This window comes from Anolis carolinensis, chromosome 1, assembly GCF_035594765.1.
Source record: "Anolis carolinensis isolate JA03-04 chromosome 1, rAnoCar3.1.pri, whole genome shotgun sequence".
NCBI classification, from domain to species: domain Eukaryota; kingdom Metazoa; phylum Chordata; class Lepidosauria; order Squamata; family Dactyloidae; genus Anolis; species Anolis carolinensis.
The window spans coordinates 306,119,038-306,134,276 of record NC_085841.1 but is presented as its reverse complement, the minus strand read 5'-3'; the positions used below and the strand labels follow the sequence as shown (position 1 = coordinate 306,134,276).

At 39.3% G+C, this 15,239-nt stretch overlaps 1 protein-coding gene across 3 annotated transcripts in view; it reads right to left on the bottom strand.

Annotated features, from left to right (window-relative positions):
* Positions 1-15,239, bottom strand: part of tmem229b (transmembrane protein 229B) — a 58,944-nt gene that overhangs the window by 32,434 nt on the left and 11,271 nt on the right. The window contains exon 1 of one of the 3 annotated variants that reach the window (XM_062968050.1): positions 7,206-7,229. The exons of 1 other annotated variant lie outside the window; for it this stretch is intronic. The gene's annotated coding sequence lies outside the window, so the exon portion shown is untranslated. Of the gene's footprint in view, positions 1-6,380; positions 6,551-7,205; positions 7,230-15,239 lie in introns of those variants that run through there. One more of the 3 variants, XM_062968049.1, reaches the window with a different exon arrangement.

The following is a 15,239-nucleotide window of genomic DNA, read 5'->3' as shown; positions in this document are numbered from 1 at the left end:
AAACTGGCAGCAGATGCTTCTCTGCTGCCAAAAGCTATGTTTGAGTAACTAAGAGGTTACTCCTCCACACAACAAGCAATTTCCAGATACAAACGCAGCATTCAAGGGCAGAAGCGGTCAGCGAAGTTCCAATCCGGTCCGAAGGTCGTAAGGCAGGTACAGACGTTTGTAGTTCACCAGGTCCAACGATAATCACAGGAAGGAGAGTCCGAGGCCGTAGTCAGTCAGTCAGTCAGTCCAGAATAAACAGATGGCGTCCGTCAAGAAGACGACGGAGGTCCAAGCTATTAAGATTAAGCACAGGTTGCACAACAAAAGCCCACACAGTTCCTCCCGCCGTCTATGCCCAGTGTCCTTGGTAACTTACGTAGTCAGCAAACGAATCACACCCGTCTTCAGGAATTTCCCACACAGAGCCCAAGCGTTCGTCCAGATTACCTTGCCCAACGCAATTAGCCATTGCTTCCAAACCCCATTTTATGCCAGTTTACAGCTCCTCATCACTATCAGCTGTTACCCTAATTCCAGGCGTTTCCTCATCACTTTCCTCATCAGAACTGAAACACCTTTGACTACGCCCCACAGCATCCCCAGCTGTGGATCCCGTCCCATCCCTCCAGCTTGTCCACGGGTCTAATCCTGAAGGTCCCCAATCGCCTTCCATACTATCATTGCCAGTGGCACCCAAATCCTCCCTCACACGAGTCCATTCCATGTCATCCTCCTCTGAGCTAACCATCTCTTCCTCCATTCTCTCAGTAAAACCCTCAAAGGAATCCTCGTCAGATGGTTCTGCAAATAAGTCCCGCAGCCGCTTCCTTTCTCGCTCCTCGAGAGTATCTGACTCCCGAGGAGTCTTACGACCATGTCTCCCAGTATCGGAGCCATAAGGCTCAACCATAACATTATATCTCCTTGTTATCTCTCATACAAACACTTCCCAAGTAATGTCAATGGTATATTACTTTGAGCGCTGTCCAACCTTTGTCAAAAAGGCTGCAATAGCCTTCAGATGGAAAGCTCCCGCTCTAACAGAATGCTAGAGAGAAGGCTAGGCAAGGCATCATACCAAAACAAACTTCTTCAAGATCAAAGACCCTTTCACACTCCACAATTATAATGCTATGATTTCATTTGAATGACCAATGGAAGCTTATTAAAACCTTTGGACCAGAGAGTGGAGAATTGTCAAAGTAAAAGATTAAGCACAAACAGGAAGGTCACCGGCATGAATCTCTCTATGCTATGGAATCCTGGAGTTTCCAGTTTAAAATATATTTGCAGTTCTGACTGATTAAAAATTAGTGTTTTTCACATGTATTTTTTGTCCCTAACCTCAGTGAATGTGGGGGACTGGCTGTATTTGAATTCTCAATCAGAAAGCTTTAATGCCTTGCCAAACTACAAACCTTTGTATATTTCACAGGATGTAGTCATGGCTGTTAAAGGGGAATTGCTGAACTATCTATAACTTTGTAGTGTGAGAGAGCCCTTAGAAGTTATACAGGAAATTCACAATGGAAATGGTTTACAGACATATAAGACTTAATTACTCTGGTTACTAAAAAGAGTCCAACTCTCGCAAAAGTAAAATTCAAGAAGCAAAGTGCAAACCATATCTATACAAAATCAGGACAGTAAATAAAGAACAATGCTCTGAAAACAGGGGAATCCCAGACATGAAACAATCAGGCCAGCTAACACCTCTCAAAAAAGGATTCCATCAGGCAGGAAGCAGCCAGACTTTCAATCTGCAAGGCCATTAAATGGTAATCAAGGTGATCAATAGCAACATTCACATTTGCCTCAAACAGACTAGAGTTCTTTCTCCCAACCTGGACTTGCCAAAGATATATAAACCCTAGTTGCCAACAGACCTCACATCTCTGAGGATGCCTGCCTTAGATGTGGACGAAACATCAGAAGAGAATGCTTCTGGAACATGGCCATACAGCCCAGAAATCTCACAGCAACCTATATCTGTATTGCACCAAAAAAGGCTAATCTCACTATTTTTGAGACGGTCAAAGTCTATACTTTCAAAGTATAATATCTTAATTCTGCCACAATGAAAGCCGGCTCCTGTGTCCAGTCACACTCGCACATTACCCCAGTGTTCTCGATAGGAGCTTTACTAGTTCTGTGTGTGGCAAAAGGGTTCATAGGTGCACTCTTTTTTATGCATGGCGGGTCTGAATCATTCAACAGCACCAGTATGTGTCCATTTAATTGAAACAGCAAAGATTACTGCTGCCTGCCCCATACTGTCAGAGAGTGGGAGGACTAAAAGTGTGTGCAAATAAATTTGAGTTCTATAGGCAAATGTACAGCTTTAAAAAGCAAAGAATAAATTAACTGCAGGTAGGCAAATGTAAGACGGCATAATAGAAAATTATATAGTTGTTTTGAGATGCATAGCTGGAGGGTTGAATATAACTGTTTTAAATTATGCAGTTAAGAAAATATGGGAGATCTGAGTAGAACAGCTTACGCATCTAACACCCTTACTCCACATGTACAAAAGTACAATGTGTAGCCCCTATTAAGTAGAGACATTACAAGCATGCCACAGTTAACAAAGTAGCTGCATTCCAGGGCATTACTTACAGTACTTAATTTTTTAAAAGTTGGTACCAGAGGAAGAAGTAACAGGGAGGGATTAGGAACAGGACCCAATACCAAACAAAGAAGTGGACTTCAACATGTTTCAGAAAACGTTTTTAAAAACTAACAATATGTACATGTTAGTTTTGGGGGGGAAATAATATGAAACACAACAGGCAAGCCTAGCATAAGTTACAAAGAAGTTTGGAATCGTCTAGTGACCAATCTTGCAAAATGCCTTCAGAGATGACTTTGGTCTCATCAGGTTTCAATTTCTTATTTCCATTTTTGCAGCCAAACTTCTGGATCTATGTTTTTCATATGCTGGGAACAGCTGGTGAAGTAGGGTTATTTTGTCTCTCTTTTCCTCGTAGTTTTGCTACTAACATATGTCCAGCTGCTATTTGCCTTTCCTGTTGCAGGTAGGCACACACAACTACAGTAGGATCGGCTAGCATAGAAGTCCATCCATTCATCTCTCAGCCTTTTATGCAAGATTTATTGTAACTTGGTGCTACAACTCCATAGCAAAAACCTATGTTTTCCAAGCCCTCCATCATCTTCCCAATGTCAGAATTGCTTTAGAATTTCCAGTTGGACAAAGAATGAGGAAGAAAAGAGGATATGGGGTATAAAATGACTCTGTAAAAGAGAAGTTCTTTTTCAGAGGCTCTGCTATGCTTATATTTTCTCAGAAACTTGCTTCCACTAACACAAAAACAGAAAGGTCATATGCTGAGACCTTATTAAGTCTCTCCTTTTCTTTGTGATTAAAACAAAAACAATTATAAAAGCCCTGCATTCAGACTCACAATTTGAGGTTTTGTTTTATTTATTTTGCTGCTTTTTAAACGTCTTATTCCTGGTTTACCCAAAGGCCACATCTCATTTTTTAAAAGCCCTTGAAAATCGAGCAGGAAGAAATTATTTAAGAAAATTAAAAGAAAGCAAAGATTTTCATTGCTGGTCATTTTTTTTACAGAAGCAGTTTTACTATTTGATTAAACAAAACACCGTGATTTAATTTTAAATCTAGTTAATATAAATCAACATGTTCACCTTCATTGAAAACAAAATCCATAAAGTTCTAAAACACATACCTTGTTCGAATATGAGAATTCATGACACAAGCTTACAATCTGAACTCCAATTAATTTCAAAAGAAAACACTATTAGCTTTTCTTGCATTTGGTTAATTTAAATATATAAAGTGGGGCTGAGGTACACAATTTTTATTATGGAAAAAATAAGACATGCAAGATTGGATTTTAGGCAGATGTTACTAAGGCAGGCTCTGTATTGTGATCCATCATTTTGTCACCATCTAAAAACCTATCTCTTCCAGCAGGCCTAACCAGACAGTTTTTAAACACGAATTGTGTATCCTTTGTTTAATCTCTGTTTTGTGTATTTTAATATCTATTTTATAGAAATACATTTTAATATGTATCTTTTTATAGAAATACATTATAAAATGTGTATTTGTGGCATTTTCACAATGTTTATGTGTTTTAATTATTCTGTAACCCACCTCGAGCCATGAGGAGAGGCGGGTAAGATATAAAATTATTATTATTATTATTATTTGGGCACAAGCATTCTGTAGTCTTCTTTGCAAATATATATTATCTATTATCGCTAGAAAATTCTGGGCATTTAGGACAAGGAACAGTTATCTGAAGGTCAAACTTAAACCCATTACTTGCACAAATGCACCCTTCATTTATCTCGCATCCAGTGGTTGTCAACCTGTGGGTCCCCAGGTGTTTTGGCCTACAACTCCCAAAAATCCCAGCCAGTATACCAGCTGTTAGGATTTCTGAGAGTTGAAGGCCAAAGCATCTGGGGACCGACAGGTTGAGAACCACTGCTCTAAACACATACATCTGCATATAGACTGCAATTTCTAAAGCTTATATTCAGTGCCCTTATACAGAATAAAACCTCTCAGCTGTGTCCAGTGTTTTCACTGTAATAACGACTGGAAGCCCTGGGATAATGCTTTAAAACCCCTTTTCTCAAATAGACAACTTATCTGTTTTTAAAGTGTCATGCTTAGATCTTCAAAATAAAAAAAGACATAATCATAAATGCAAATTTGATAGGAATAGCAATCTTGACATGACCAAACTGCAAGTATATCTATAGTGATACACCTGTCAGGGGCTCACGTATACCCCATTTGAAGAGCAGTATCAGCAAGTATCAGAGTGTAGCACTTCTCTGGCTGCCATATGTCATGATATCATGAGGCAAAGGCTGAGACATCTGTGCTTAACATACATTAACATATACAGCACCATCTGCTGCTGCTCAAATACGATCCTCCAAATCCACATGAACTTTCCGTGGAAAAAGAAAAAGCAGGAAAAATCTGTCTGTGGGAGAGGCGAAACCATTAAAATCTATTCTTCCAAAAATAGTTTTCTGAAATACTCCTTTTTCAAAAGACAACCAACCAACATAAAATCAAACACAAACCTACTCTTGTCCAACTTTGGTTTTCTTTTCTCAACATTCATACATTTTATAGAAAAACTTGCTGTTTCTCATAGAAATGAATGGCAGGAAGAATCTTATAGCTTAGAATCAGCTTTCATGCAAAAAGTCAACGTTTCCACTTAAAAGATAAGTACTAGGTGATGTGAATAATTCTTGTTTAGGAGCCAATCAGATAAAGCAAGACTGGACTAGATGGACAGATTGCCTAACCAGGCATAAAGCAGTTCTAAAAAAACGAGAATGGGATGTCTAAGGAAGACAATTTCTTCACGGAAGCCCAGTATATATAAAAAGTAACAACTATATAAGACAAATGTACAGTGACAGACTTGTGAACAGCTTTCTGCTGGGGCAAAATGTGGCAATATTGCACAGTTGATTAATAGAAGTAGATGGTGATAGGAACATGAACAGTTTTTCCAAAGAATTCTCATCAGAGGTATACAGTATTTGCAATACACAGTGGTATCACCTTGATAGCTCTTAAGCCGCCATGGCTCCCATCCTGTGAAACCCTGGGGGCTGCAATTTCCTAAGTGACTAATGTTGATAGTGCTAATTAAACTAACACTGTTGGGCTGTAGTTTAGAGGAGCGCACCAGATAATTCTAAGTACTTCACTCAACTGCAATCTACTCTCCAGATGCCACAGGGCAGAGCGATGGCAGTTTTAAGTGGTATCAATCTCAGATAACTGTGCAGTGTGTATAAGTGGCAGATAATGCTGTCATGTTCTGATACCAGGTAAAAATTGTTTTAGCTTTCCAAATCACTATAAATGGTGCTGTTATTTTTTAAAGGAAAAATATGCCAAGGTTTTAATGGGTGCTGCTGCATTTAATAGTTGCTGCAATTCTTTTATACAGTACTATATGTACTACACTGTGTGCTGCTCTCAGAGCTTGGAGTCTTTAAAAATACAAAAGGGAAATAAATAGGCAACCCAATTATGCTTCTGTGCTCCCTGTGGCTATTATTACAGACTGAGAGGCTCTTATAAATGCCACTTACCTTCTCAAAGGTATGTACCTACCTCCATACATTACAGCAGAAGTGTTTTTCTGATTGTTTAATTGATTGATTAAAATAGTTCTATCGCGCCCTCTATCATGAGATCTCAGGGCAGCATACAATTAAAACAATATAAACATTTTAAAACAGTTCTAAATACAATACAATAATTTAATTAGACCAAAATCATATTTAAAAATCATCAAGTGAAAATAGTAAAAAAAAAAAAGGTGCAGACTTCAAACACTAGTAAGATTGCTAACCTTTCTGTCCCCACTCAATCTGTGGGGGGAGAAGAAATGCAAGAAGGGGTCCTAAAAGGCTGCAGGACCAAAAGGAAGGCAGTCCAAGCGCAACCGTCTTGAGCTGGAGTAGACAATCAATTGTCCACTGTAAGAACACTGACTCACGCCGAAGTTAAACACCTGCTTCAAATAGCAAGATAATACTCTTGCACACAAAGCTTGCCAAGATGGTATATTGCCTGTTGGATCAAGGATAGTTTAAACAGCCAAATGTGAATGCAAGTTATATATTATCTAATTCCTATCACTTGTTATCATCAGTGCAAACAAAAAGGATAAACGGCTGCACTATAATCAATACCCGGGAATGAGCAGACAAAGAGCAGGACTCATTGCAACTCACTGGCAATGTACAACGGGTGCCAGAGGGAACAAAGTTCTGTTTACTCTCCTCGCCTCCTGACTTTCTCCTCTCATCCTGGCTGCCCTGCCAACGCACCTCATTCTTGACCTAAAGGGACCCCTCCAAGGGCAGGGAGAGAAATTCCCCCTCTGAAATGCTTAGCTGCCAACTGTGATATGGCCAACTGCCCAGCTAGCGAGTGAGTGACTCCAACAACAAATTTACTTTGCTGAACAGCTATTTGCGCCACTTTGCTTCTGAAGAAGGTGTTTTCTATCAAGTCAAAGAATCACCTGTTTAAACAAATTTTTGGTGGAGACCACCTTGTCTGGATTTCTCCCTTGCTCCTTCTTCCCACAATAAGAGACACTACTAACGACAGAAATAAAGTGATTTCCACTAAGCAAAGAGCCACTGCCCACTCCAGCAAAACCACTCACCCAGAGAAAAAAGAAACCAATTCTAATGCTGCCCTCGCTATAGGACCTCTCGATGGCCCACCACTGTTTTGCTGAGATGGCAGCCCAGGGTCCAGCCTTCAGCCCGTTGGGCTGAAGACAGAGCAGCTCACTCTTCCAAACAGGAGGCTGACAGCAGCAACAATCAGTCTGAGGCTTTATCCCTGTGGCTTTAGAAGTCGATCTGTTTGCATCTCGGCAGCCAGAGCTCCAAAGCAGCCTAAATGGAGGGAACGGCACAGGAGGCATTGCAGGGCATGAATTATTCATTCCCTTGTTTGGCTGCCAATACATCTACATTCTTCGAGGCCCACATGGCGCTCCACTTTTGTTTTAACAGTAATGGAAGACATCTCACTTTCCTTTGATGGCAAAGGAGAAGGAGACATTGCTTCACCCAACGGCAACAGCAGGCTGCCTTTGACTGGAGCAGGAGGGCCGCCACTCGTGTCTGTCTCACCCACACTGCACTGTTAGGGTCCTCTGTAGCTCACCAGACACAAGGCAAAAATCATGCCAAGCATTAGAGGTGAGTGGTGGGTGGGGGGATCAATAACTGAGTATTGTAGTGCACACTGAAGTGTCTTAGACTTTGATCCATAGTATACATATTTCAAAAGACCGACCACTAGTATCCTGCTTCATACAAAATCCTACAATTAGCAAAACATTTAAAAAAAATAGTTACAGTATGACTTTCATGTTCACAGTTTTATCTAACCACATTCAACAAAAATGTCCTAAGTCTTCCAACACAATTCTACGCTATTCTTCAGCCAAAAGTATTTTACTTTAATAGGATTCACTATTATTCATGTTTTTGCATATCTATGCAAAGTCCTCATGGATAAGGAAATTGTACTATACTATCTTTCCATTTTCTTATTTAAATGATTCATGAATGGATGCTTCTGTCATTTGAACTGAGCAATGTTTGTAGGACTGCACAACTCTTACCTATGACATCAGAGCCAATCAATGTATGCTTATAATCTAACTTTTCTATCAAGACCCAAGTATATTCAGAAATAAGTACCGTGTTTCCCCGAAAATAAGACAGTGTCTTATATTATTTTTTGCTCCCAAAGATGTGCTAGGTCTTATTTTCAGGGGATGTCTTATTTTTCTATGAAGAATTCACATTTATCGTTGAACAAAAAAATTGAACATTTATTATATACTGTACAGTGGTTTTCATCACAAACCAACATAACCAAACCAGACAAACTGTGACTCCTGTCAAGAATTTCTTATTATTACCATTATTTCCATGTACAACTGGTATGTACATTTACCAATCCTGCATGCTATGGTCTTTTGTTTGGCGGGTGCCGGGCATGCTTCCAAACAAAAACTTTGCTAGGTCTTACTTTCGGGGGAGGCCTTATATTTAGCAATTCAGCAAAAACTCTGCTGGGTCTTATTTTTGGGGGATGTCTTATTTTCGGGCAAACAGGGTATTATCCCAAGCAGCTCCACATTTAAGAAGATAGGTGCTAGACTTAGCAGGGCTTTCTATTCAATATATGAAGATACCATAAACATTTTTTACCTAGAGAAAGTTAAATGAAAGAAGTGTCTCAATGCTCTACAGAACAATGTAGCAATAACATTCCAAAAATAAAGAAGATAGAATCTTCTGGGAGACAGCTATTGGAAATAAACCCAACTAGGCAAATGAGACATCACAGGAGAGGAAATTTTGTATTGATATAAGTTTGAAATTTGGAGTCAAAATAGAATACAAAAATAAAGTGTTGTTGTGTTGGTCTTCAGGACTAAGAATTACCAATGTCCAATTTTTTCTATGAGTCCAGGAAGAACAAAAGCAGCTCTCAGGTGTAAGTTCCTCATATTGTAACCTGGCTTGGGTCCAATACTGGGAAAAAGATAGGACAAAAATTGAATAAATAAAATATCCACTTAGCAATGCCTAGTTTTAATATAATGAGCATAAGATAATGATATGCTACAAATATGGCAGCCGTCTCTGGCACATTGATGAAAAATGTTGGTCCACCCCACCAGATAGTCTGAGGCATTGGTTCTCAACCTATAGATCTCCAGGTGTTTTGGCCCATAACTCCCAGAAATCCAAGCCAGTTTACCAGCTGTTAGGATTTCTGGGCATTGAAGGTCAAAACATCTAGGGACCCACAGGTCAAGAACCACTGGTCTGGGGAGCCCTGACCTAGAGGACTTCCCAGAGAGAAGGGTAGGGCAGGTGGCCCCTGAGGTCCTTATCAGTTGCTCTCCTGTTGAGCCAAATGTCTCTGCTTCAGTTAACAGGAACAGGCAAGAGGAAGATATTAGTTTTATTAGCCTCTGGTCTACTGAGAATGAGATCTTTCTGTGTCTAGTTATAACTCTAAGAATGGTTTGTTCTGACTCTTATTTCATCTTGGTCCACTAACACAACAATGGAGGATGAACACAGAAATATACTTTATTAATAATATAGAGGTTTGGATTCAATTTGCAGGTTCTCCCCCTCTCCCTAATAAAAATGTTACCAAGTAAAATGATATTTCATTAAATCAAACCAGGAATAACTCCTTTGTGCTATAACAAAATTAGGATGCTTTACATATATATCGAGATATATAGTGCATAAATATAGATATACATACATTATTATTCTGTCTTTTTTTGAAATGTCACTTTACCATACTCTGCATTTGACAAACTTTTTCAACAAAAGCAGAAGCAGAATTTATCTACACCAATTTCTTAACTTTGGCTGTCCTTATTTAGTGCAACTGAGGCAAGTAACATCATTGGAGTGACACATAACAATAATAACCTTGGTGTTAAACAATTTAGCATAAATATGATTCCCATGGAAGCCAGAGAGCATCCGCCCAAAGCCTATTTGAAAGATTACATGTCTCAAGACACCTGTTAAAGTATATACAAACTCCCCAGGATGCAATGTAGGGAGCAGTCAAACTTCCCGAGAGAGGCTATTCCACTCCTGGGGTTAGTCCAAAAAGCACTGGTTCCCGCGTGTACTTTCTATACCTTTTTCAGCAGGGCATGCAAGGATAGGCTTCAGAAGTGGAACAAATGTCTCAAGACATGAAACAAGAGAAAGTGATTCTTCAGATTCTCCGGTGAACCGTCCCGGCCATTGAAAACACTAACAGAAAACACTGAGAAACAAATTAATGGTGGAGTTTCTAAAGAGTAATCTGATCTGGTGACATTAAACAGAACCCCGGACAGCCATATTCTAGTCCAAATTTCCTGTACACTCTGCAAAAGCAGCACAGCACTTCATTCCAAATTAAAAGGTACAAAACAACATTATGTGCATTCTTGGTAAGATTATTTAGAGGAGGTTTGCCATTGTCTTTCTCTAAAGCTGAGAAAATCTGACTTGCCATGACTGAGAGGCATTTGGATCCTGGTCTCCTGGAGTCCTAGTACAACATTCAAATCATTGCACCATGCTGGCCATATAAAACTCTCCTTTGCTGAACAAAGATGAGAAAATCCACAATACTTTACACCCAGAGCTACCTATTTGTCTACCCCTCAACATAATTTGTCCTGGAAGGCAAGAAAAAATATTTCAACGAACAGCATAACAAATCTGAATAGGTTAGATTTGTAGGTCCTTTATTAAAGTTTGCTCTATGCATTTTAATGCATTTTTCTCTTCCTTTTTTATTTATTTCAGGAATAAATAATTACCTAGGCATCAGTATTCATTAATGTTAGTCGATGAGGTACAGGAGTGGATGGATAAGAGGCTGTACGCATATTCTCAGGGTACCTTATATTATTGGAAAGGGAGGTGGTAATCAATGAAGACAGGGTGGTCAAGTCAACAGACCCTTCATCCAGGGTCCGCTTGTAAGGAACCGGTGATTCAGTTCACAGATTTTTTAGAGACAGATAGGCCAGATACACCCAGCATGGAACAGAGAGGAGAGCAAAGGTGATACATGCTCGTGCAGCACTAGTTCCCAGCAGGTAGGAATGTGTTGTCTTGTTCCACTGATTGGCTAGAAAACAAAACCCAACAACCCACAGGCACGTCCAGATGATAGAGAAGGTAACATCCAGTACAAGGATAGAATACTTTAATTTTAATGCATTTTAATGCAAATGAACAAAAAAAAAAACCAAATGTGTGCCCTTTGAAGTCATTCCTGGGTCTCAAAGAAGGGCATGGAGCCATTGAATACATTCAAATAGTTCTAAGAAAAGAGAGGGAAACCACACCGATTAATAGCGGCATGACTCAACTGAAAAATAAACATTTTCATCCTGTAATCCCAGGGTCTCTCTGTCAAAATGGGAGAAGACTAAAATATTGAAAAACTATGGTACTGCAGCAAAAGTAAAGCTACAAGGTACCATGAATATAATATCACAGGGTGAGTAGCAGCGTACACTGAGTGAAGCTCATAAGATTCTGCCAGCTCTCACTCCAGATGTCAGAGTTGTCTTCTTCCTCCTAAAACAGGAAAAGAGGCAGACAGCATGGAAATTTTACTTGTTTAAGACTAGGCTCCCAGAGTCTCCTGACCAGCATGGCCACTTGCCAAACTTTCCTGAGCACTTCTTTATCTGCATTACTTTCTGTTGTCAGAAAGTCTCATCAAACATTTACTCTGATGATCAGGGGTCTGAACAGCCACAGCTTGTCACCGATAAGCAAACAATTACCTTTGTGTACAATGGACTTTCCTCTATGAAAACATATCTGATCCTCATGATAGCTCACCTGCAGAATGTGAATTTGCCTAAGGAAGAGTTAGGTTAAAGGAGGGGCATGAGATCTGGAACAAAATAATCCATATGGGCTGAACCTATCCACTATTTTAAGGGAGTGTCAGAGTACATACTAGGCACGCAAAAGATCCCATAAGCAGCTCTGAAGGATCCAGGCCTAAACTTTACAGTCCAGCAGCCAGTTCAAATAGATCAGCCTTACACAGCCTGACATCATCTCTTAATTTATTGGATTACAAATCCTCTAACTGAGGATGATAGGAGTTATGGTCCAAGGATCCAGATTAGGGAAAACTGATACATGTTCCCAGTGTTCCTAACACAGACCTAGCTTTTCCTACAGAAAAGAAGATAAACTTTTACATTGCTAAACATGCTTTTCTTTCCCCATTTTCTGATGATATATTGAACATTTAATGTGTGTGTTATACTTTGCCTCATTAACCATCTGTGTTTAGAATTGCAGCAACATACTGAAGTAAATGTACGGCTCCTACTGCCAGTAGGAGAACTCATTTTTACATTTTCTTTTGCAAAGTTTGTTTTGTGCAACTTCACACTGCTAGCTCCCAGTTTATTTTTGAAGCTTGAATTTGTAACACTGAAATTTGTGATCACCAAGCACTTGTAAGCAAATGAGAACTATGTAGAATAACCCAATTTCTGTGAACAAGAAAAAAGGGGTCCATTCTCACAAAACCCCACCCACATCGACTTGACCAAGGTTTAGAGTAGAAAATGCAATTCATAAGCAAAATTCCTCTTGATCCAATAGGGATTGAGGTCAGGACACAGTTGCTTAGCAATTTAGTAGATTAACATTTTCCAACTGTTATATGTTCTGAGGGCAGCGGTGGGGTGTTTACCAGGATAGGTCAATTCTATTCCTGGTCCTTTCATTCGTTTACTGCTTTATTTAGGAACTGGCAATGCAGGCTTCAATCTTATACATGCTTACTTGGGAGTAACACTAAATGAGGTCAATATGTTTTATTCTGCAGGCAATTCTCCTCTAAAACAAAGAACATGTGGTTTCATGTTTGTTTGTTTGTTTTTAATCCACTTTCTGAGAAATCAAGAAATAGGGGAGAGAGTACTTGTACTTTTTGCCACAGTGCTGGATGTTGCTGGCATCTCATAGTAGGAGGGACTGCAGCACTCAGCCAGATCCAAAACTAGCCTTCAACTTTGTGAAACTGCCTATGCCTGCTTTATCTAAACAAACCACAAATGTGAACCATGCTTTGAGGTTGTTTGGAATTATCATTAACTAAACATAGTTTGTTTCAGATGAGACACAATAAACAACAATAAGTTACAATGGTAAAGAGATGATTCTGTTAGCCTTAAACACTATGCTAAAGTGTCTTCATTTTGCATTCCTTCAACCATTTTTTTTTCATCTAGTGCCTTTTATGAACTCTGTCTGAGCAAGCAATGTAAGGAAAGCATGTGACCCCAAAGTTAACCTGAACAGACCATGCAGATCCAGAAGTCAGTTACAAACCCACTGCCAAGACTCTACCCTTGGAAGACAATTACACTCGGCCTATGATGATGATGATGAGACCGAACGTAATCATGATGGATTAGCTAAGCCATGCAGGTAGCAAAGATGAGCATGCATAGTTGTGTTGTCCATAATTGTGCATAGTTGTGCATAATTTTTTCTCATGCAGGTTACTAAAATGTGTGCACTTAATAAACTTCTCCCACTCACTCTAAGACTGTGTAACCTGAGGGGAAATCTGATCCTTTCAATCAAAATATTATGTGTGTGTTTCTTTTTCAACCAAGATCAAAGTTACTTAAACACCTGTGTGCTTGCTTAGGTTGTGGAAGGTGGACTTTTGGGAACTGCCTACAATTTTAATCTGCTGATGTCTCAGAGAAGGAAAACAAGAGGAAAGGAATAATCCGATCCAAGGCTTTCTTAGGCTTGGTTCTCTAAATTATGTTTTATTGCTACAGTAGAGGCTTGCTTATCCAACCTTCACTCATCCAACGTTCTGTATTATCCAATGCAGTCTGCCTTTTAGTGGTCAATGTTTTTGTAGTCAATGTTTTCAATACATTGCAATGTTTTGGTGCTAAATTAGTAAATATAGTAATTGTTACATAGCGTTACCGTGTATTGAACTGCTTTTTCTGTCAATATGTTGTAAAACATTATGTTTTGGTGCTTAATTTATAAAATCATAACATTTAATAGGTATTTCCTTAATCCCTCCTTATTATCCAACCTTTTCGCTTATCCAACGTTCTGCCGGCCCATTTATGTTGGATAAGTGAAACTTTACTGTATTTCTAAACAAGGACCCTTTATAAATTAACATTAGTGATTTACACTTATCTCATTTCTTCTTAGCTCTTTTTGTCACCTTTCTTGGCAATGAAAAGCAGTTTCTCTATCCTAAAGAAAAAGGATTTTACAGCTAACATTTGGTTCTGGTCAGACACTGGACTGAAACAGGAAAAAGTGAGAATCACAACTTAGTTCAAGCCCCGCCCCTCCCATTTAACTGTAATCTAATGAGCAGCCATTCTCCAACCTTATGCAATGTACAGAAGGTAACACAGAATACTGAAGGCGCTTAATGGATGAGATCCTCTTTATGCCTTAATCCATCTTTATATACAGCCTGAAGACAAGATTGCAGAGGGAGAGGATTTATTAGGAAGGGTTGTCCTAAACTGCTGCACTGGATTAATTAATTCTGTGGCAGCAGTCAAAGCACAGGATGATACAATTCCATTCATTCTTCCATACTAGCACAAATCCATTCCAAATCCTTACAGGGGTGATGTGCCAAGAGAACTTCCAGAGAGCTCGAGTCCAAACCTGTTATGAATGAGCACTCAGTGTAAAAAATAGTATACAACTTTCACGTTAGTTGTGCCAGAGACCGTGGCTCATCTCTGCTCCATGACACACATCGATAGTCATGTCACTGACAAAGAAATAAACTCTCTAAACGAATCACAATGTGGAATCATTAACCCAATTAGTATACGCAGCAGGGCTTTTTGTTAATGAGCCAGAACGTCAATGAAGTTTGGGTTCTTTTCTTCACGAACTGCCAAAGCTGCCACTTTGTCATTTAAGTCACAAATATCATGCACAAATGGCAAAGTGTCATCTTAAAGACAGGAGAGAAGAATGTATGCTATGTAGATAAGATAATATTGTAAGGATTACTATGGCAGGTACAGGGCAAAAAAACCTGCCAAAAAACCAACACAACTACTCTTGAAGTAGCCTGAATTCTGTAT